The 8,870-nt window shown below is 45.2% G+C and overlaps 1 long non-coding RNA gene across 1 annotated transcript; it reads right to left on the bottom strand.

Annotated features, from left to right (window-relative positions):
* Positions 1–248: 248 nt before the first annotated feature.
* On the bottom strand, positions 249–4,178 carry LOC116976281. Its single transcript, XR_004412925.1, has 2 exons — positions 4,059–4,178; positions 249–315 (listed from the first exon to the last, which is right to left on the bottom strand). It is a non-coding gene; the product is annotated as an uncharacterized LOC116976281 (long non-coding RNA).
* Positions 4,179–8,870: the final 4,692 nt, after the last annotated feature.

Here is an 8,870-nt window from a genome sequence, read left to right as displayed (position 1 = left end):
AATTTACTCCAGCATTTGGTGTCTATCTTTGGTATAAACCAGCATCTGCAGTTCATTTTTATTACATGATGCCAAGAGCAACTCTTATTCCCTGCATATCCATGTGCCAATCTTGAAGTTTCTTAAGTGCCACTATCATATCTGCCTCCACCACCACCCTCTATTGTGCATTCCAGGCACTCACCACCCTCTGAGTAAAAACCTTACCCCAATTTCTTCTTTAAATTTCTCTTTAGATAATCATTTACCTTTTCTCTTTTTTCTGTTCAACAGATTCTTTCTTTTTTGCTGTAGTATTTTCATACACAAGGCTATCTGCATGGAAAACATTGAATGGCATCACAATTAATAATTATCATCTTTTGTTTCTAGGCTATGGTGGTCCAAATTCCGACATATGGGAGTTAGTTTGATCCACAGGTAAAATACTGCACAGAACTAAATGCTACGTTAGAGATTCTTTGTAGAATCGAAGGCCCAGACTACACAATGTGTTTTAAATTCCTGATGATCTGGCACAAATAGGGTAAGATCTCCAGCCTGGCCATCTTCGTGGAGCCACAAGGGGGAGATATTAAATAACGGTTTCTCATCTGTTTTTTACTGAAGAGACTGCGTTGGAAGCTAAGGATTTGAGGCATTGAAGTTGTGAAGTCTTAGAACATGTACAAATTCCTAGTAAAGAGGTATTGTCAATTTGAAAGTGCATTAAGGTAGGTAAGTCCCCCAGGGCCTGACCAAATGCATCCTCGGATCTGGTAGGAAGCTAGGGAGGAAATTGCACACATCCTTGCAGAGGTTTTGTTTAATTTAGTTTTGTTTAGTTTAGAGACACAGTGCCGAAACAGGCCCTATTGCCCACCTGGTCCGCACCGACCAGCGACCCCCGCACACTTCTTCTTCTTGCATATGGCATGCACAGCCCTAAAGTTGTAATATAGATTGGTTGAATCAAATTGGCAGGGGTGCTGAGGAAGACGATTTCTTGGAATGTATGCGGGATAGTTTTCTAAACCAACATGTGGAGGAACCAACGAGAGAACAGGCTATTCTAGACTGGGTATTGAGTAATGAGGAAGGGTTAGTTAGCAGTTTTGTTGTGCGTGGCCCCATTGGGCAAGAGTGACCATAATATGGTTGAGTTCTTCATTAGGGTGGAGAGTGACATTGTTAATTCAGAAACAAGGGTTCTGAACTAAAAGAAAGGTAACTTTGAGGGTATGAGACGTGAATTGGTCAAGATAAACTGGCAATTGATTCTTAAAGGGTTGACGGTGGATATGCAATGGAAGGCATTTAAATACTGCATGGATGAACTACAACAATTATTCATCCTAGTTTGGCAAAATAATAAATCAGGGAAGGTAGTGCGTCCGTGGATAACAAGGGAAATCAGGGATAGTATCAAAACAAAAGATGAAGCATACAAATTAGCCAGAAAAAGCAGCCTACCAGAGGACTGGGAGAAATTCAGTCCAGCAGAGCAGGACAAAGGGCTTAATTAGGAAAGGGAAAATAGATTATGAAAGAAAACAGGCAGGGAACATAAAAATTGACTGCAAAGGTTTTTATAGATATGTGAAGAGGAAAAGATTAGTGAAAACAAATGTACGTCCCTTGCAGTCAGAAACAGGTGAATTGATCATGGGGAACAAGGACATGGCAGACCAATTGAATAACTACTTTGATTCTGTCTTCACTAAGGAAGACATAAATAATCTGCCGGAAATAGCAAGGGACCGGGGGTCAAATGAGATGGAGGAACTGAGTGAAATCCAGGTTAGCCGGGAAGTGGTGTTAGGTAAATTGAATGGATTAAAGGCCGATAAATCCCCAGGGCCAGATAGGCTGCATCCCAGTGTACTTAAGGAAGTAGCCCCATAAATAGTGGATGCATTAGTGATAATTTTTCAAAACTCTTTAGATTCTGGGGTAGTTCCTGAGGATTGGAGGGTAGCTAATGTAACCCCACTTTTAAAAAAAGGAGGGAGAGAGAAAACGGGGAATGACAGACCAGTTAGTCTAACATCGGTAGTGGGGAAAATGCTATAGTCAGTTATTAAAGATGGGATAGCAGCACATTTGGAAAGTGGTGAAATCATTGGACAAAGTCAGTATGGATTTATGAAAGGTAAATCATGTCTGACAAATCTTATAGAATTTTTCGAGGATGTAACTAGTAGAATGGATAAGGGAGAACCAGTGGATGTGTTATATCTGGACTTTCAGAAGGCTTTCGACAAGGTCCCACATAAGAGATTAGTATGCAAAACTTAAAGCACATGGTATTGGGGGTTCAGTGTTGATGTGGATAGAGAACTGGCTGGCAGACAGGAAGCAAAGATTAGGAGTAAATGGGTCCTTTTCAGAATGGCAGGCAGTGACTAGTGGGGTACCGCAAGGCTCAGTAGTGGGACCTGAGCTATTTACAATATATATTAATGATCTGGACGAGGGAATTGAATCCAACCTCCAAGTTTGCGGATGACACGAAGCTGGGGGGCAGTGTTAGCTGTGAGGAGGATGCTAGGAGGCTGCAAGGTGACTTGGATAGTTTGGGTGAGTGGGCAAATGCATGGCAGATGCAGTATAATGTGGATAAATGTGAGGTTATCCACTTTGGTGGCAAAAACAGGAAAGTAGACTATAGAGACATAGAAACATAGAAAATAGGTGCAGGAGTAGGTCATTCGGCCCTTCGAGCCTGCACCGCCGTTCAATATGATCATGGCTGATCATCCAACTCAGTATCCTGTACCTGCCTTCTCTCCATACCCCTTGATCCCTTTAGCCACAAGGGCCACATCTAACTCCCTCTTAAATATAGCCAATGAACTGGCCTCAACTACCTTCTGTGGCAGAGATTTCCAGAGATTCACCACTCTCTGTGTGAAAAATGTTTTTCTCATCTCGGTCCTAAAAGATTTCTCCCTTATCCTTAAACTGTGACCCCTTGTTCTGGATATTAAGTTGGATATTAAGGAAATCGAGAGATATGAGGTTAGTGCAGGAAAGGGAGACTGAAGTAAAAGACCAGCCATGATCTTATTAAATGGCACCATAGGCCTTTGAGGCATAATGGCCAACCATTGCTTCCCTTTCTGATGTCCTTATTTGCATTAAGAATCAAATGCGCAATTTATCTGAGTGTGCCACTTCCATCAATTAATATATAATACTTAAAATAAACAACAACAAAAACTTATTTTCAATCAAAATATATGTTTGTATCTGTTTTCTTGAGGGGGGACCTCATTGAAACTTATCGAATAGTGAAAGGCTTGGATAGAGTGAACTTGGAGAGGATGTTTCCACTAGTGGGAGAATCTAGAAACAGATGTCATAGCCTCAGAATTAAAGGACATTCTTTTATGAAGGGGATGAGGAGGAATTTCTTTAAACATAGAAACATAGAAAATAGGTGCAGGAGTAGGCCATTCTGTCCTTCGAGCCTGCATTCAATATGATCATGGCTGATCATCCAACTCAGTATCCAGAACCTGCTTTCTCTCCATACCCCCTGATCCCTTTAGCCACAAGGGCCACATCTAACTCCCTCTTAAATATAGCCAATGAACTGGCCTCAACTACCTTCTGTGGCCGAGAATTCCAGAGATTCACCACTCTCTGTGTGAAAAATGTTTTTCTCATCTCAGCCCTAAAAGATTTCCCCCTTATCCTTAAACTGTGACCCCTTGTTCTGGACTTCCCCAACACCGGGAACAATCTTCCTGCATCTAGCCTGTCCAACTCCTTAAGAATTTTGTAAGTTTCTATTAGTCAGAGGATGGTGAATCTGTGGAATTCATTGCCACAGAAGGCTGTGGAGACCAAGTCAATGGATATTTTTAAATTGGAGATTGATAGTTTCTTGATTTGTATGGGTGTCATGCGGTTATGGGGAGAAGGCAGGAGAATGGGGGTTGAGAGGGAAAGATGGATCAGCCATGACTGAATGGCGGAGTAGTCTTGATGGGCTGTATGGCTTAAGTCGGCTCCTAGAACTTACGAATTTATGAACATCTGAAGAAATATTATCAGAGTTGTGTGTTGCTCACCATTCCACTGCCGGCATTTTGCTTTCCAGAAACAGCAGCATAAAGCAATGACCACAGTCAGTAGAATGGGACTGACAGCTGCCAGAATCCACACAATAAAATTCTTCTTCGCATCGAAACCTATATCTGAGACAAAAGACATGTCGTTAAGAGGACGTTTATTGTTCAAATATTTACTGTCATTTATTCTTGGAACACAAGCATCCCTAAATATCCTTGAGAAAGAATTAGTGCCTTTCTTGAACTGCTGCCAAATTCCTGTACCACATTCCTAGTTAGGTAAGGAATTGCAGAATGTTGCCAGGTCTGTATAGGACAAAGAAGGAGCAATGATATATATATATGTGCAAAATATGATAGTGTGTGACTAGCTGCAGAACCAGGAGATTGGGTTGTTGCTTGTTTCCATCCAGATACCGGGGGTAAAACTTCAGACTTTAGAGATACAGCATGGAAACCGAGTCCACACTGACCAGCAATCACCCCGTACATTAGTATTATCCGACACACCATTTCACTGAAGCCAATTAACCTACAAACCTGTAAACTGAAAACTGTAATGCCCAGGTTCAGGAGCAGTCTCTTCCCCACAACCATCAGCTATTAAATACTACACTGTGACACGGTGGCACAGTGGTAGAGTTGCTGCCGTATAGCACCAGAGACCCCAGGTCGATCCCGACTATGGGTGCTTGTCGGTATGGAATTTGTATGTTCTCCCTGTGACCTGCGTGGGTTTTCTCCAGGAGCACCGGTTTCGTCACACACGCCAAAGACGTACAAGTTTACAGGTTAATTGGCGATATAATTGTAAATTGGCTCTAGTGTAAAATAGTGTAAGTGTGTGGGGATCGCATGTCAGCTTGAATTCGGTGGACCAAAGGGCCTGCTTTCGTGCTGTATCTCAAAACGAAACTAAACTAAAACCTCCAAAAAAACTGAATAATATACAGACTTGGGGCATTGTTATTGTCTTTCACATTCATATATGGGACTTTTTTGTTGATTATTATGGTGTTTACAGAGGACTATGTTTACATAGTGTTTACATAATGTTTACAGAGGACTATGTTTACATAGTGTTTACATAATGTTTACAGAGGACTATGTTTACATATCTGTTTTGCTGCTGTTAGTAAGAATTTCATTGTCTACCTATACTATTACTAAAACTCTCATCTTGACCACTTCCAGTCTGCATTGTAATTACATTTGCGCAAAAACGCTACCCTATATCGCCACCTTACTCACCATTCTACTCTGCTCCAAGCGCACCAAGTTTTGTTCTGATCGGTGAAATAATAGAAAAGTTATGAAGGTTTAAAATATCGTATCAGCAGATTGGACATCTCGCCTGTCATTCACCATGAAGGTAACGCGCCTTCCGGGGGTGAGGAGAAAAAATCCCGGAGGCGGGGCTGAGTCAGTCAGCATTGAGTCCACCAGCCGGGAGTACTGAACTGTGAGTCCACCAGCCGTGTGTGACTGCACTGTGAGTCCAGCCGTTCCAGCCATGAGTGACTGAACTGTGAGTCTGCCAGCCGTGAGTGACTGAATTGTGAGTCCACCAGCTGTGAGTGACTGAACTGTGAGTCCACCAGCCGTGAGTGACTGAACTGTGAGTCCACCAGCCGTGAGTGACTGAACTGTGAGTCCACCAGCCATGAGTGACTGAACTGTGTGTCCAAGAATCCATTCGGCTCACAATTACAATACTAGTCCTCTGGAAACCAGTCCCTTCGGCCCACAACACCCATACTTGCGCTCCAGAAAGCCCCCACCCCTACAGGCCACCAATATTGGAATTGGTGGAGAGGTGGAATATTGCGTTGGGGGACCAGCCCTCCCGTGTGAAAATGGGACCCAACGGGTCCCACTTAGTCTAGTACTATTATTAAAACTCACATCTTGTCCTCTTCCAGTTTGCTTTTTTTAAAATTTATGCAACAACAGTACCCTATATCGCTACCTTACTCACCGTTCTCTTCTGCTCCAAGCGCACCTAGGTTTGTTCCAATCGGTGGAAAATTACAAAAGTTATGAAGGTTCAATAAATCACGAGATCAGCAGATTGGTCTTCTCGCCTGTCAATCATCATGAAGGTAATGTCCCTTCCACACCCGCTGTCAATCACCGGGGCGAGGAGAATAAAGCCCTGTGCTGATTGAGTCTGCAATCCCCCTTTCCCCCCTCCCCCCTTCTCCCTTCCCCCCTCCCCACACACCCACACCCCCCCTTTACCCATCTCTGTTCCTCCCCTCTTCCCTCCACCCCTCCACACCACCGCCTCCCCCGCACACCACCCCTCCCCCACACAACCCCCTCCCCCGCACACCACCCCTCCCCCACCCCTCCGCCCCCCACACCACCCTCTCCCCCCCACACCCCCTCCCCCACACCTCACCTCCCCCACACCACCTCCTCCCTCACACACCCCCTCCCCCACATACCCCTTCCCCACACCCCCCTTCCCCAACACCCCCTTCCTCCTCCCCCCCCACACCTCACCTCCCCCACACACCCATCCCCCACACACACCCTCCCCGTCCCCCCCCCTCCTCCCCCACACCACCCCCTCCCCCACACCATGGTGGAATATTGCATTGGGGAATGGGTTGCATTGGGGGGACCAGGCCTCCCGTCTGACTGGGACCCGACGGGTCCTACTCAGTCTAGATGACAATAAAACTCTCTTGAGGAAGGGTTTCGGCCCAAAACGTTGCCTATTTCCTTTGCCTCACTCGCTGAGTTTCTCCAGCATTTTTGTCTACCTCCAATTTTCCAGCATCTGTAGTTCCTTCTTAAACAAATCTCTTGACTCTTGGCAGTTTGAATTAAACCACACCAAAGGGTGCAGTGAAATAATGTTCCAGTAGAGGTCAGTGTAAGGGCAATTATATAGAAACATAGAAAGCTTAGAAAAATAGGTGCAAGTCTTTGAGCCAGCACCCACCCCCTTTCAATATGATCATGGCTGATCATCTAAAATCAGTACTCTATTCCTGCTTCCCCCCCCCCCCACATCCCTTGTTTCCTTTAGCCCTAATAGCTAAATCGGACTCTCTTGAAAACATCCAGTGAATTGGCCTCCACTGCCTTCTGTGGCAAAGTATTCTACAGATTCACAATTCTCTGGGTGAAAATGTTTTTCCTCATCTCAGTCCAAAATGGCTTACCCCTTATTCTTAAACAGGGACCGCTGGTTCTGGACTCCCCCAACATCGGTAACATTTTTCCTGCTTCTAGCCTGTTCAGTCCTTTAGAATGTTATATGTTTCTGTAAGATACCCTCTCATCCTTCTAAATTCCAGTGAATACAAGCCCAGTCGACCCATTCTTTCATCATCCCGGGAATTAACCTGGTGAACCTATGCTACAATCCCTCGATAGCAAGAATGTCCTTCCACAAATTAGGAGACCAAAATTGCACACATTACTCCAGGTGCGGTCTCACCAGGGCCCTGTACAACTGCAGTAAGATCTCGTTGCTCCTAAACTCAAATCCTCTCGCAAAGGAGGCCAACATGCCATTAGCTTTCTTCACTGCCTGCTGTACCTGCATTCTTACTTTCAGTCACTGATGTATAAACACACCCATGTCTCGTTGCAAACCAATTTTCCTAATCTGGCACCATTTAGATAATGTATAAGAAGGAACTGCAGATGCTGGAAAATCGAAGGTAGACAAAAATGTTGGAGAAACTCAGCAGGTGAGGCAGCATCTATGGAACAAAGGAAATAGGTAACGTTTTGGGCCAAAACCCTTCTTCAGACTGATGTGAGGGTTGGGGGGGGGGGGGGGGGGGTGGGGGGGGGGGGGCAGAAGAAGAAAGGAAGACGTGGAGGCAGTGGGCTGAGGGACAGCTGAGAAGGGGAGGAGAAAGTAAGGACTACCTGAAATTAGAGGTTAATGTTCATACCGCTGGGGTGCAAACTGCTCAAGCAAAATATGAGGTGCTGCTCCTCCAATTTACGGTGGTCCTTACTCTGGTCATGGAGGAGGCCCAGGACAGAAAGGTCGGATTCGGAATGGGAGGGGGAGTTGAAGTGCTGAGCCACCGGGAGATCAGGTTGGTTAGCCTATGCTTGGTCTCACCGATGTAGAGCAGCTGACAGGGGAGAATACGTGTTCGGCACGGACTAGAAGGGTCGAGATGGCCTGTTTCCGTGCTGTAATTGTTATATGGTTATATGGTCAACTAGAGCAGCGGATGCAATAGATGAGGTTGGAGGAGGTTAGATAATAATCTGCCTTCCTGTTCTTGCCACCAAGCGGGTAACCTCACATTTATCCACATTATACTGCATCTGCACCAAGTATACAAACTTAAGCCAATTAACCTACAAATCTGTATGTCTTTGGAGTGTGGGAGGAAACCGAAGATCTCAGAGGAAACCCACGCAACTCCATACAGACAGCACCCGTAGACGGTACCAAACCCGGGTCTCTGATGCTGCAAGCGCTGTAAGCAGCAACTCTACCACTGCCCCAGCGTGCCGCCCCTTGTGTTTAAACCATAATTAGGCATAAACACAATGAATCACCTTACCATAGACATGTATCATTGTCCCTTGTCCTCTTGCGCGCCTGACTGGTGGTGGTATTTCCACCAACACCTCACAATGGTACATCGCGGAGTCGTTCAGCCTGGCACTGTGAATGGTAAGGCTTGAGTAGTTAGCTCCCACAACATACTTTCTCCTTCCTTCTATGTGTTCTCCTGAGGTGTTTGTAAAAATGCTGATGTGCTCCTTTAGCCAATTCACCCTGACGCTCTCCACGTGGCTGTTAGTCCAGGAGCACATTATCGT

This window comes from Amblyraja radiata, chromosome 1 (assembly GCF_010909765.2).
Source record: "Amblyraja radiata isolate CabotCenter1 chromosome 1, sAmbRad1.1.pri, whole genome shotgun sequence".
Taxonomy (NCBI): Eukaryota; Metazoa; Chordata; class Chondrichthyes; order Rajiformes; family Rajidae; genus Amblyraja; species Amblyraja radiata.
This window is presented reverse-complemented; position numbering and strand designations above follow the sequence as displayed.